The following is a 13,583-nucleotide window of genomic DNA, read 5'->3' on the forward strand; positions in this document are numbered from 1 at the left end:
ATTAAAGACATAAATCCTCAGTTGGGAGTACATGATCGGATTTGGCAATTTTTGGCGACATTTGCGGTGCTACTTTGGTAGACGGTTGCACGGATTTTTGGCGATTTACATTGGCGCAAATGTTGGCGCGGTTTTACAATCGTCGCCCATCTTGAAAAACGCTGTTTTTACGTATTTAACGCATAGTATTCGAAACTTTAAAAAAATAAGTATCATTAAAAATAATGGATTCATTTTTTGTTGAAAACATTGTTTTTTAAGATCGCTGGCAAATGTAAATAAATACATTTACTAAGAGTATAAAATATTAAAGAAAGGCTAAATTATTACTTTCATATAGCAAAGAAATATAATAAAAACACCGCTACAAAAACATTGCGCCAACGTTTAATTGGATTAAAATATTACTTAAAATGAATATCGAATTGAAAACATCATACCAACGTTTAAAAGAATTAAATTACTTAAATTCAAATACCTTAAAATAAGTTTTATAGGATATAATTATTTAACATTAAAACATATGTGGCAATAAATATCTCAGCAATTTTTGAAAACAGTGTATTAATTTTTTAATAAAAATTGAAGTATACAATTATAAAGTAAAAGAAAAATATGTACTTACATTTTTTTGAAAATTTTACCTGTCGTATATTCATAAGTACCACAAGAAATAATCAGAATCATAATTTAGATATCAATGAAAAAAAATTGTCGGTAAAAAAGAAGTCTAATACATTTTATCTAATACATTTAATTAGACTTCTTTTTTAAGTCTAATAAATTCTTAAAAGAAGTCTAATCAACTTTTCTTTTTTTTTTTTTTTTTTTCGAATTCTTTTTTTTTTTTTTTTATCATATGTCTAATACATTTTTTACCATTACAGCGGCTATTTCTTCCACCGTGACCAAAATACCATAGACGACCGTCTTCATAATCGGCTCTTTTAACGATCTTCATCTGTGATCCACATCCTCGCACTTCATTGAAGAAGCTATTAGCAAGGTTTCCTCCAAAAATTTAAAACCCTTGTAACAATTTATAAATAAATCTTTGATTAGGAAAGCCAGGTTGGGCAAAATAAGGTCTCAAAGGACAGTTTTTTGATTCGGATACTAATAATTCTTGGTAATTACCAAAACAACATTCATCTTCGAAACGGACATACCAATTCGCTTTGAAATCTAAGGAATTCGAAGAGATGAATAATAAAATTTAAACATGGCGCGGCAATGCACAAATATTCAGTAACCAATCAATTACATCACGCATAGAATTAAAATTATTTAAATAATCATGCATAATAAAATCATTTTAAAAAATGAAAAATTAAAATGTATTTTAATATTTAACAGCCATAAATATGTTTAAAACATGAGATTAAGTTTATAAATATTAAAACCAATTACTTTTAAAGTAAGGTGACGTCATTGATTACATCATCCACAACATAAAATTATATAAAATATCATAAACAATAAAATTTTTATTTCAAATAAAAATGTAAAATTAAATTGATTTTTAATATTTAGAAGCCATAAATAATATTTAAAACAAGGAACTTATGCATAATAAAACGCATTATTTTTTAAATAAAATGACAACAAAGTATCGGTTACCATAAATAACTTCTCCAGCAATGGGTTTACCATAAGTCGTATCGCTCGCCAAAAAAAATCCCCAAAATCCGTGCAACCGTCTACCAAAATTAGCACCACATTTGCCTCTACAAGTAACAAGTTTTTTCATTCATTACTGAAGAAGCTACCATGTTCTTTGGGTCGTCATCTTCATCCCTATCTAACTACATAAATATTTTGCTAAAAGTTGCCAACACCAATCGGAGCTAAATCAACATATTATACAGGAAATCTTGAAAATTTTTTGAGAATTCATTTTAAATTAATTAGAGAAGTAACAATCAAACTAAATATTTTAAATACGAGGGAACACAAATAAAAAGAATATGATTTTATATTAGAAATGTAACATTAACTTTACTGTTATAAAACATCAGAAAACAACTTTATCAAAGTAATGAGTTTCTAACAGATTAAGTATAATGTTAGACTAAGCTTCAACCAAAATTTCTTAAGGAAAATAATTTAAAAACAAAAATCGCTTACCTTTTTCTAAAATATATGCAGTATAATGGGAGTAAAATTTGATTCCAGCTTTCGTCTGCGTTAACATATACCTCAGAAGCGCAAAATTGCATAGCATATTAGAAAAATAAATTGTACTTCCTAATAAAGCAGCCACAGCAGTTTTCGTTGCCAATATCAGCTAACATAATCGCCAAATCTGGAGCATTAAAATATCGCCAAAGGCTTCTTTCGTAGCCGTCTTAAAGAGGAAGTATTAAATAAACGTACTTTTCAAATTTTTCTATTATCTGATTTCTTGTTCCCAGGCAACAGATAAAAGTCATGCTACCAACTTTCAGATAAGGAATATCGACGTCTGCTGTTTTATCAGTTAGTAAGGCTAGTTAGTATACACATTCTCCTAGAGTACGAGTAGTGATTGTGCAAAGGTCACGAGAAATTGTGCTTCTTGAGACACGTGGTAGGTTGGAGTTTTAGAGACATTTTTCAAATGATACTATACTGATAGCTGAGTTTATACAAGATTGTTTCTCAGTAAACAATGCCAAGTAATGTTTCGCAGTCTTTGTCTATACAGGAGAAAAAGAAAAAAAATTTTTTGAATACTTCATATTTTAGCCTAATTGTTAAAAGGAATTCAGCATGAAATTTTTAAAAAAATAATAATAATTTTAACTATAATCCGAAAATTTCAGATTACAGTTTCACATTTCGGAATTTACCATTAAAATTTCAAAGTGTTTATAACTTTTAAAAATATAAAAATTATTAATTTTTAAAAACTTGTAATTTAATGTTCATATGCCGGTTCCATTTTAACGCCTAAAGCAGTTAGTTTTAAGTTACGAGCTTAGTTTTAAGTTAGAGCTTAGTTAGTTTGAGAATTATTCCTCTGGAGATTCAAAATACAAAACATAAAATCATATGTTTAAAACAAGTTAGTAAGTATGGCAACGACAAATAGCAGAAGGGGAACTTGCTATGATTACCGTTACGTGGAGACTATCAGTTCATTATTAACGAAAAGGTTTAGTTATTCAAGACGTAGTTTTTCGTGTATTTTCTGGGGTCGCTTATGTATGAGACTTACAATAAACATTTCCTTCAATTAGTACTAATTTTTATTTTGTTAGTTTGCCAAATTTGCTAACTGAAAGCAATAAATACTTCCAAAGTGATTTTCTTCAAAATATTAAAAATATGACTGCTACTACCAAGAAGAAGAAAAAAGAAAAACTAGCATTCTGAAAACTGCAAGTTCAGTTCTCTTTGGTAGAGAGTTAGCATTCAATAAGTAAAAATAATACTTATGATTTCTAGCTGATAAAAACCTACCAGGAGCCGAGTGGTAAAGTCGCTGAATTCTAGTAGTTTGGTCAGAGATTCGAATCCCGCGAACGGGCTAGCTGCATGGGCGTTTTCATGGTTTTTCCTTATGTGCATACTAAGGCAGTTTCCCTAGGAAAGTCCTCCACGAAGGCATCCTTCCCTTTAGGAAGATAGCCATACAGTGCTTTACCATAATCAAATAAATCAATTCAGCTGATAGAACTAATTCTTTATTGTTGGATGAAATTAAAACGCAACTCAATAAAAGTTTAATACTTGGAGCACTGATATTTCTGCATTTTCTTTTTTCAACATCAAACCTATGGAAGCAGGTGTGTGTGTGTGTGTGTGATTATGGCAAAGCCTCGAGGGCTATCTGCCTAAGGGGAGGGATGCCTTCGTGGAGGACTTTCTAAGGGAAACTGGCTCATATACACGTTACACATGGGAAAAACCACAAAACGCCCATGCAGCCAGCCCGTTCGCGGGATTCGAACCGAACTACCAGTGTTCAGCGACTTTACCGCTCGGCCGCTGGTGGGCCATATGGAAGCAGGAAGTAATGGTGTGATTATTCATTGTTTAAAAATGATTTTTTGATTGAATAATTTGATTAACGGCGTGTGATTGAGACTAAAAAGATGCATATATATAAGCTTTAACAAAATTACTGAATTAAAAATTAAAAAATTATCTATCATATATTTTCATGGCAACAAGAGATTAAATAATTATCTTTAAAAAATTCATCTACTGTTTTATATCACGAATAATAAAAGCGTAAGCGGCTTATTACATTTTCAAGGGTATAAGGCACTAACTTTCGCCCCCCTCTTTTACTATTCGTGATATGAATTCTTTATGACATAAAACCAAAAACCGTGGGTGCCTAATTGCATTGCAAGGTATAAGCAGATAACTATAAATTTACAAGGACGCCTACGCCTTTATTATTTTTGGTATAAATTCGTAGATGAATTTTGTACAGAGAATTGTTTAATCACTTTTTCCTATATTTTTAATTCATTACTTTTTTTAATAAAATCATATTTTATGAAAACATTTTTAACTTCACTTAGCACATGAAGAAAAGAATATTTGGTACACCTCTATTAAATAAGAGAGATGTAATGAAAATTCTCCTTTTTTAAGATAAAACTAACGTTTAATTCTGGTTTCCAACCCCTATCTCCCACCTTTCTGTCCCTCTCAAACTGGTATAATTATCAGATGATTTTAATAGCAGCAAACTTAAAAAAAAAAAAAAAAAAAAAAACTTATTTCTTCGAATTTTATTAGAGGTATAGTCCTACCAGCGGCTTAGCGGTAAAGACGCCGAACACTGGTAGTTCGGCCCGAGGTTAGAATCCCGCGAACGGGCTGGCTGCATGGGCGTTTCCGTGGTTTTTCCCATGTGTAATGTGTATACGAGCCAATTTCCCTTAGAAAGTCCTTCACGAATCCCTCCCTTTAGGCAGATAGCCCTCGTGTGCTTTGCCATAATTGAATAATAATATTCCATTAGAAGTATATTCATTTAAAATTATTCTCACTTTGCGACAACGGAAAAATACATAAAACCTAAAAAAAAAAAAAAAAAAAATATTAAAAATTGAAAAATAAAAAACGTTAGTATAGTTAAAACAATTTAAAGAACTTTTAGAACTGAAATTAGAATTCTAAGCAAAACAGGCAATTCAGCCAACGGGCAACAAGGTAGATTTTTCGGTGCACATAACTGAAAGTTTACATTTGCTCTTGCTCGGCAAAAAGGTGCAGAAACTGACTTAATTTGTTGTGGACTTTTTGCTGAGTCAATATACAGGCTAATTTAATAACTTATGTGTTAATTCCAGAATGATTTAATTCGCAACAATAAAAAAACATGTTACCTTTGTTTCTACGAAGCTTAGTTTCTCTAGATTGGCAACAAATTCACTACTCTGCTAAGTTTCAAATGTAAACAAATATGGCTGCTATGGTAAAAAAAATTAGGCTTAGCCTCACTTAAACAACTCTTAAATTGCTGATAACTCTACAATTACTACATGTAGGTTAACTAAAGGCATAAAAACCTTAAACGGAAGTAAGAGCTACATAAGTCAACCATTTTTCGACAAAAAGTGCGCAATTTACCAACATATAAGAATCAAGGAACTGAGCTCACTGAGCCGAGTAACAGAGTGGATACATATATATATATATATACATTTATTTTAAAGGTGTTTCATTATTTTCAGCTAAATAGTGCTTATGCCTCTGTCGCAGCCTCTTCCAAAATGCATAGATTTAAATACGCTGTATTGTTAGCATCCTGTATTAATAAATGATACTGAGCAAAAAATAGCTTTTAATACAAATAAACATGTCATAGTTAATGGTAACATAACGTAATAAATAAGCAAAACAAGTTTTATACTTTTCATCTTTGCAAAGTTTACTTGCGTCAAGTACAGTTAATTCTATACTAACCAGCGTTAATTCTATACTATAAGCGGGTTTCTGTCTTTTAAAAAAAAAAAAAAATTAAGCTTGTTAGTTGCGGAACAAAGAAAAATGATAATTATATAATTTTACATACTATTTTTTTCCGATAACAATAGTAACAGATTTAAATTATCAGTAAAGATTTTGCATGGCTAAGATTTCATAACACATGATTGATTCCGATTCGAAGGCAAGGTGTAAGCTGTCGACCTGAAACCGAAATATATTTGTAAGCATCTTTAGAGTTTTATTTCGAAACTTTGATGAAATACTTCTTAGAAATAGAATTTATTTGTACATAAGCTTCTTATCCGTATTATATTATACACCAAACTGTGTAAAAAAAAAGTACAATTAAAATCGAGGAAGTATTGATATTGAATAAACATCACAGATGGCGCCATCACTAGAAAACAATATAGTAGTAATACCTCAAGACTGAAGAAGTAAAAAGCGATTTACATAAAAGCGCTGGGAACGTAATCGTAAAAACAACAAAAATGCACAAAATAACAACTGATAAATAAACATCTTTCCTTAAAATTTCTATAAAAATAAAGCTCTAATTACTAAAATGAAAACTAAAATTTGATTTTATACTCTCCTCTTCGGAATTGTACATGTGCTGCCATCTATTGCTCTTAAATGTAAATTCAAGCGGCAAATATTCGAGAACAATTTTCGTTTGGAAGATGGGAAAATAATTAAACGTTTGAATAACTAAATTTAAAAAATTATAAATTATGGAATATAATTTTATAATAATAATTGCTTTTGTGATTAAAACAGCAAAAAATTCATCGGTAAAAGTTATATTAACACACAAGTAAGGGACCTTAATTTGGCCTTCTTTACATTAATATAAAAATAAAACAGAAGATGATGGTTGGCGTCTCTTTAATCTCACGCTTTCTTTTCAAAATAATCTACTTCAATGTGGTCGATATTTCTCGGTCTGTATTAGTGATCTTTAAATCACTGGCTAAATCTATATGAAATTTCTTTTAATAGTAGCACTGGAAGTACTTTAGCACGCACTGGAAGTACTTTAGCATAGTGACACTGAAGCTTAAAATGAGTATTCCAAGAATAACGCAAATTCGCAGGCAGAACTTTATAGAAAAGTATAAAACACAAACGATATTCTAAATACTTTCAAATTTTTTAAATGAGAGAATTGTCTTACATGTAATGTTAACTGCTAGTTGAAACCATGGTTGTCGATAAATACAAGCTTCCTTAGATCCTTATCTACTTCCAGTCGACTGGGGAGAGACATAAGAACAAATCGACCAAACCTAAAGGATGACGAAATTCTCGTCTACTACATTACTTTCGGGTACCGTTACTACTCGTTATTACTTCGGACACCGTTTACAGAGACCACTAGACCTTTCGGTCACCGTTTGCAGATACATAAAAAAATAAGTGCTCCCTCTTTTTTTTTGTTGGAATACGGGTCTTTTTTAGTTAATCTTCTTACTTCCTTGTACGAAGTAAAAAGGAAGTATTGTAATCTCGAAAAGTTTTACGCAGCATATTGCAACGAAAATATCCATTTTGACAGCTATCGAATGAAATTTAACGATGTTTGCGTCATATCTGTACGTAAGGACAGAATAAAAGACTCTTTTCGTCCAAAAAAATTATAAAACTGCTTTAAAATGAATTCTGAAGAGAATTTTTCGTGGCGTCTGTACGAACGTATATAAGTATCTCGCATAACTCAAAAACGAGTAGCCTCAGAACGTTGAAATTTTGTATATAGGACTGCTATAACATGTAGATGTGCACCTCGTATTTTGGTTGCAATCGACCGCACCAAACGTATATAAATATATATATATATATATATCCACTCTGTTACCCGGCTCTGTGATCGCAGTTTCTTTACTCTTATATGTTTGTAAATTCTACATGTTTTGCTTTTAAAATGATTGAATTATGTTGTTCTTATCTTTCGGTTAAGGTTTTTATGCCTTTACTAAATCTGTATGCAATATTTTTAGAATTATCAACAATTTTAAAGCTGTTTAAGTGCCGCTAAGCCTAATAATGTTTTTGATGGCGGCCATTACTTGTTTACATTTGAAACAGCAGAATAGTGGATTCGTTGCCAATCTAGAGAAACTTAGCTTCGCAACAACAAAGATAACGCCTTCATTTATTATTGCGAATTAAATCATGCTTAATCCTTTCTGGAATTTTTTTGAGAAAATTGCCTTGTCGCGAAGTGAGAACTGAATTAATTGAATAAGAAGTACTCAATCGTCTTGAAAAACAGTTTCTTTTTTGTTTTGCTTGTTTAATTTCTTTTGTGCATTGTTCTAGCGTTATTATAGTATTTGAATAGAACATGTGGCAACGATTAGATAATTCTTTAAATAATATCAATTTTGTGCATTCTGAGTTATAATATGAACGAAATATAATACTGTTAAGTGAACCTAGCGCCAGAATGTCGCTATGGTAAAGAAATAGAGTGAATTTTAAAGAGTGCATTTATTCTATTGTGGTTAATGCGCTATCGACAAAGTAGATTTAATTCAATCCAATAAGTTTAAGTGAAATGCAAGAAAAAATGCTTATAATTTAATATCCGTGCAAGAAAGTCATGTGGTGTACGCATCAGAGTTTTTAATTTAGGATTATGGATCTAAAATTACGGATCTTTTCTTAGTTGCCAAATGGAAAAACCCGCTCACAGGAGATTGAGATAACTGCTTATAAGTGACTCTAGAGAAGACCGCGGAATAACTTGTCATATATTCCGTAGGAGCTTTATATACATATATATATATATTCTCGCCCTTTCCTATAACACAGCAGATCCCCAGGACGTCCTGTTTAAGCCGCAACGTCCTCGCACACGCTGAAGACAGACCTCGTATCTGGATTTTCAACTCCCTGAAACTTGCATATTCCCAGTCCTCTTGGAATGGGAAACTGGGGAGATTGAAATTTAATATGTTCTTAAAGAAGTTATGTACTGTATTTTGAAGCTATTGATTCTGACATTGTTTAAATCTTTGTCATTTGGTCCTAAATTTTCTGCAAGCATTCTGAAGATCTTTATTTCCCGATCATCTATCGATCTTGGATATTGGAATTTGCTCAATAATATCCTCATCTACTGATAATGTGACACTGAGTCCTCAGATGAACTCTAACGGATATATTCCGAGATTTCCCGAGGATATGGTAAGCAGGATTTTGAATCCTAAGAACATTATGTACAGAACTTCACGAAGGGGTCCTTAAGCCATTAAGCACTGCGAAGATCGTGTTTCGGAAGAGTGGAAGACATTCCGATGTCCTGAGGATATGCGCTCGTCATGTAAGCAATATTTTCTTTATATTTTGTGGATGTTCTTGTGCTGTTAATATCGGGGATCATTCTGAGATTCTGGTGAAAGTAAAAACAACAATATTTGGAAAAAACGTCCGTCTAAATAATGCCATTTATTCCCTGGAGAAATTAAGCACTGCAAAGACCGTGTTAGGGAAGAGTGGGTTTTTTCCGTTATGTCCTGAAGATATGCAGTCATTATGTAAGCAACGTTTTCTTTACATTTTGAGGATGGTTTCCAACTCTTGATATCTTGGGCCATTAATGACTCACTTTAGGAAAAGGCAACAATATTTGAAAAAAAATTCGTCTGAATAATGCCTGTTATTGTGAAAACAAAAAGAGATTGAAATGAACTAGTTATCCTTAAAAAGTGATTAGACTGTTGTACGTTGCATGTTTCATTTCATGAGTAAAAATGATGATCAGTCACTTTAAAATTTCTTGTTATCTTACCAGTGACGTTCAGATATAATCAACTGCATGAATTTATTTCAAATTATTGAGATATACATTTTCCTCGCTGTAGCATGTGCATATGTACGTTTATCATTAAAATAATAAAGTTGTTATAAATATAGTAAATGCTTAACCAAACGAAATTTCACGTAACAGGAAAGATTGCAAAATATTTTTCCGCAGTCTGTCTACAAGAATTATAAACCAGTCTGTAGCTAGCCGCTTTAAAACTTTATCAGTCGAGACAAGCCTAACGAACCGCCATTCGTTTACATTTGAAACTCAGCAGAATAGTAAATTGAGTCAGTTTCTGCACCTTCAATGCCTTTTTGCCGAATGGGACTAAAAGTGATCTTTCAGTTTTGTGCACTGAAAAATCTGCCTTCTGGCCGAATTGCTTGTTTTTGCGTAGAAACTTAAATTTTAATTGTGAATTTTTTTTTTTTTTTTTTTTTTTTTTTTTTTTTTTTTTTTTTTTTTTTTAGCTGTTTTAACTGCATTTCCTATTTTGTGTTTTTCAGTATTTTGCATGATTTTTTTATGTATTTTTGCTTTGCCGCGAAGTAAGACCTGAATTAACTGAATGAGAAACGAACGAAATTCGAGGAAATAAGTTGAAATGAAATGCAGCAAAAAAAAAATGTGTATAATTGTCCATACAAAGAATGATCATACAAGGAAATCATGTGATGTCCACATCAGATTTTGTATGTAAAATTTGGATACAGCCGAAAACACCGCGGCAAAATCATCGCGGACGAAAACGTCGCGGAGAAAACAACGCAAGGCGAAAACGTCGTGCTACAAAACATCGTGGGAGAGCACATCGCAAAGAGAAAACATCGCAGTTCTAAAACATCGTGGTACAAAACATCGTCGTCGAAAATAAAGCGGTTCAAAAACTTCGCAGTTTAAAAACATCGTCGTCAAAAATACCGTGGTAAAAAATAAGTATTTACAAATCATTGCATGACGATAACATCACAGACATGATTTTTTCTGGTTTTCGTAATTGTAAATGGATATTCCCATAATGATTTGTGAGCGCAAGATGGAAAGAAGGATAATTTTTGCTTCCATATTTTTATTAGCTAATAAATTTTTACTGAGAAAATAAGAAGGAAACTTAAGCATAGAAAATTAATGCAACTTATAGCACTTAATAGAATTTTAAACCGACATAGTTAACTAACAAAGGCCATTAATAAATCATTTTTTATAAAGTTTTCAGTGGTAATTTTTCATGAAAAGTATAATCTATAAGTTGCATTTAGTTTTCTATGCTTAAGTTTCCTTCTTACTTTTTCAGCAAAAATTTATTAGTTAATAAAAGAATGTGAAAGTAAAAATTATCCTTCTTTACATCATGCGCTCACAAATCATTATGGGAATAACCATTTACAATTATTAAAACCTGAAAAAAGCATGTCTGGGATGTTATCGTCATGCGATGATTTGTAGATACTTTATTTTTAAGTTTTTCAACCGCTTTATTTTCGACGACGATGTTTTAGAACTGCGATGTTTTCTCTTTGTGATGTTTTATCCCACGATGTTTTGTAGCACGACGTTTTCGCCTTGCCTTGTTTTCTCTGCCACGTTTTCGTCCGCGATGTTTTAGCCTCGATGTTATCGGCGGACACCGTAAAATTTGACCACAACAGAGCAATATGACCATTTCTGAATGTATATAAAATATAAAGTCCCGAATTTTATTCATAAATTTTAGTCATAAATTTTGGACACAAAGAAGTTAAAAGAAGAAGCTTTCAAATTAAATTACCTGATGCCTTTCACTAAAACGGCATTGTTTTAAATCTAGTATTTAGTAAAATAATGCTTCAGTTTTTGTTTCTTACTGAATATAACATATTATAAGAATAAGGGGTTGGGGGAAAATCATTTGACGAATGCTGTAAAGCAGGGCTTCTTAAACGTTTTTCAGTTGTGACCCCTTTTTAACCCTTGGATTTTTTTCACGATTCTAGGACCGCATAATATTCACGAAAATTTTGTGGAATCCCATAAGCATTGCGCAAAACACGCGTGAGAGAAACTGTCGATTTTTTCACTTGTACTGTAATATATTATTGCAGTTTTAGGTCATTAACTTTAATTTCTAATTTTAAGATAGAGAACAATGTGAACATTTTAAATAAGCAACAGACGAAATGACAGAGTCGCGTGCAAAGCAAGTAAAATGAAAATGTTTATATTGTAAAAAGAATGCGTCGAAACGTTTTTGTTTTTTCTTTGTCTGTATTGTCTTATCTTTATCTATTTTCAGATACATTGTGTAAAAATATTTGGTAATTGTAAAATTATCATAATAAGTTAAAGAAATATAAAAACTGCTAAATTTTGTGGCGACTCCCTGCTGCAAATCCCGTGATCCACTGTTTAATAAACTCTGCTGTAAAGGATAAAGTCTCGAGCTACTGCAGTAAAAAGTAAAAATTCCCCTTGCGCAATCTGCCGAAATTTAGTCCTCCAGTTATTAAGTGACAGTACCAGCTGTTACAAACTACTTTAAAGTTTATATAATGTCATCAGATGGCCCTTTTTTAAATCTATGTTCATCTGAATTACAAATTTCTCCTTAATATCATTTACTTAAATTAAGCAAATCTTCACTTTGACATTTTTCAAGCGTCAGAATAAATTTATCTGATAATAATAGTCACGATTTGCACATCATTTCCTTATCCGGTCACTTTTCTTTTATTTTTCCTTTCAATACCCAAAAGGAAGTGTATTGTTTTAATAACTGTGTTTTTAAAACGTAAAATTCGCTTCCGGCAAACTGTCAGATGACAAGAAAGGACAGAATCTAGTCTCAGCCCTTGTCAAGTATTGCCACTTTGACGAAAACATCGAACTTTTATTTATCTTCTAAGCATTTTTGATAGTTCTTAATTTATCTTTCGTATTTAATCACTGTGAGCCGTTTTAAAAGTAGCGTGCGAATATCATCAACGCGCTTTCGCTCGCAGCGGAGTGTTGCATTAGGAGCAGATCTTTAGTATCCTGAACAGATATTAATTTACTGTTCAGAAATTTATACAAAATTTTAAATAATAATTTACCATTTTGTCTTGAATCTGTTACTCTGATAAATAACAAAACCCCGGTACATAAATTTCACTCTGACTCGCATTTAAATTAAAACTTGATTTTGAGCAAATATGTACACTGCGGGGGGGAAGACAGTTCTATATTTCTCGTCCTACTGGGCTGATTGACGAAATTCAAATTGTGTTTTTCATATCTCGAAAGCGCGATTTATTACGATATAAATTAGATTTATATACAGAATTCTTCTAATATAAGTATTTTGACACAAAAACGGACTTTTTCTGAAAGGACATGCCAATTTTTTCCCATATTTCGATACTACGACACAAAATAATGCATAAATATTAAAATTTGTAAAATTTGTTGCGAAATTTTCGAGAAATTTAAAAATTTATTTTGGCGCTCTTTTTCCAGTTTGCTGCAAGAATAATTCACTTGGCGAACTTCTTAATTTATAGCAACCCATTTTCCTTCAATATTTTGCATTGCAGATGAGAGGGAAAAAAAAAATCATCGTTCGTTATTTAAAATAATTTTAACAGAGTGCGTAAACCACGTTTGGCGTTATTATCGCTTATAACAAATATGCCAAATTTCAAAACGCGCCAATATGTAAATTCACTTATTTCCTAGGAAATGTTGAATAAAAAACTCTAATTTTTTGCAGGTATGCTAAAAAATACATCTACTTTAAGATGATGGTAAAGATTTTACAGGTTACAAACCTTTTTTCGAAAAATTTATAAAAACTATTTAAAAAATAAATCATAAAAAA

At 31.5% G+C, this 13,583-nt stretch overlaps 1 protein-coding gene across 2 annotated transcripts in view; it reads right to left on the bottom strand.

Moving 5' to 3' along the window:
- Positions 1–13,583, bottom strand: part of LOC118180634 (uncharacterized) — a 53,293-nt gene that overhangs the window by 37,329 nt on the left and 2,381 nt on the right. The window contains exon 1 of one of the 2 annotated variants that reach the window (XM_035349702.2): positions 2,128–2,361. The exons of the other annotated variant lie outside the window; for it this stretch is intronic. The gene's annotated coding sequence lies outside the window, so the exon portion shown is untranslated. Of the gene's footprint in view, positions 1–2,127; positions 2,362–13,583 lie in introns of those variants that run through there. 2 annotated transcript variants of the gene reach the window in all.

The sequence above is a fragment of the Stegodyphus dumicola genome, chromosome 6 (genome assembly GCF_044657685.1).
Source record: "Stegodyphus dumicola isolate Sdum_Otavi_A_Nest chromosome 6, ASM4465768v1".
Lineage (NCBI taxonomy): Eukaryota > Metazoa > Arthropoda > Arachnida > Araneae > Eresidae > Stegodyphus > Stegodyphus dumicola.